Raw genomic sequence first — 1382 nt, 5'->3', positions numbered from 1 at the left:
CCCCCCCCCGCTCCCCCAACCATTTTTTTATGTCAAGATGGTGAAATTTGTAATTTTAAATATCAAATTTTTAAATACCAATCGATGCTACTATATACTGGATATCACGTACCCACAGGTTAGATTTATTCTTTTGACGACTAGCCCTAATTGAAAATTCTCTCTCATAGTCGAGATGAGTAATTAACTATAGGGGCTTGCGCCTATAGGAAACCAGAAGACAGATTATAAAAAACTTACAAAAATGAGGGCGAAAAATCTGGGTAGTGTCTTATTTACAAACCTAATATGTATTCTGAAAATCTACCTTGGAACTTTATCCGTTAAAACTCCCCCAACAACGAAAGAAAAGAGAGGGGGAGACAAGGGCGCAAATTTTTGGAGCTCACTGCTCTATATGAACATATCATCTTCATTTATGAAAGTACATATGAGATATTAATGTATACTACTATTTAGTATATTTGCTCATGGTAGTAGTTATCACTGTTTTATTTGTAAGAACTCACGTTGTGTTCTTATTATTTTTACATGTGCTATTAGTAATTTATTTCTACATATAAATATGTATAAAGGCCTCCATTTGTTATCAAGTGCATACTTCATTAGTTGATTTAATGCATATTAATATGGTTGTGCAGCTTCCCTTTTTTTTGCTTCCATTCAGCAAGAAGCAACCACTCTTAAGCTCCTCTTCCTTACCATCATTTTATGTTCTTCAGCGAATAATGATAAATTTTCATCCCATAAGCTGCCTCTCAACTGCTACTGCAACATCTTCTCCTGCTTGAAGAATAAAATTTCATCACATACACTGCCTCTCAACTGCTAGTGCAACATCTTCTTCTCCTGATGCTCATAGAATAGCAAATTATAAGCCAACTATTTGTGATCATAGCTACATACAATCGCTGCCAATTGATTACATGGTGATAGCTTAGTTATCTTCAAAATTGCTTAGAGAAGTAATGAAGAACTTTTTCTATTATATTCACACTTGAGTTGTTTTTGTGAATTTTTTTTCTATTTTTTAAAGAAATTTTTTAGTTCAAAATTTCTTTAAAGCAGCAAAATGACAGTCATCAAAAACTATCCCAAATGTAGCCTTAGATAGAGATATTTCAATTAGTATTAATAGTGTTTATAAAATGACATGCATAAACAATTTTTATTCTATTTAAGATTTTGTTTAGTCAAAATATACCATTTTAATCTTTTTTTTTTCATGTTTAGTTAATTTTTTTTATTCAATCATAAATTATTTTATATAAATAAGAAGGCTTTGATCTAGATATACGATCTTTGGCTGAAGATAATAAGTGTGGATCTGCTCTTTTGATTTGCATACTTAGTACTTGGATCATGCTAGCAGTTAGAGAACA

The sequence above is a fragment of the Dendrobium catenatum genome, unplaced genomic scaffold (assembly GCF_001605985.2).
Source record: "Dendrobium catenatum unplaced genomic scaffold, ASM160598v2 fragScaff_scaffold_1347, whole genome shotgun sequence".
Lineage (NCBI taxonomy): Eukaryota > Viridiplantae > Streptophyta > Magnoliopsida > Asparagales > Orchidaceae > Dendrobium > Dendrobium catenatum.
This window is presented reverse-complemented; position numbering follows the sequence as displayed.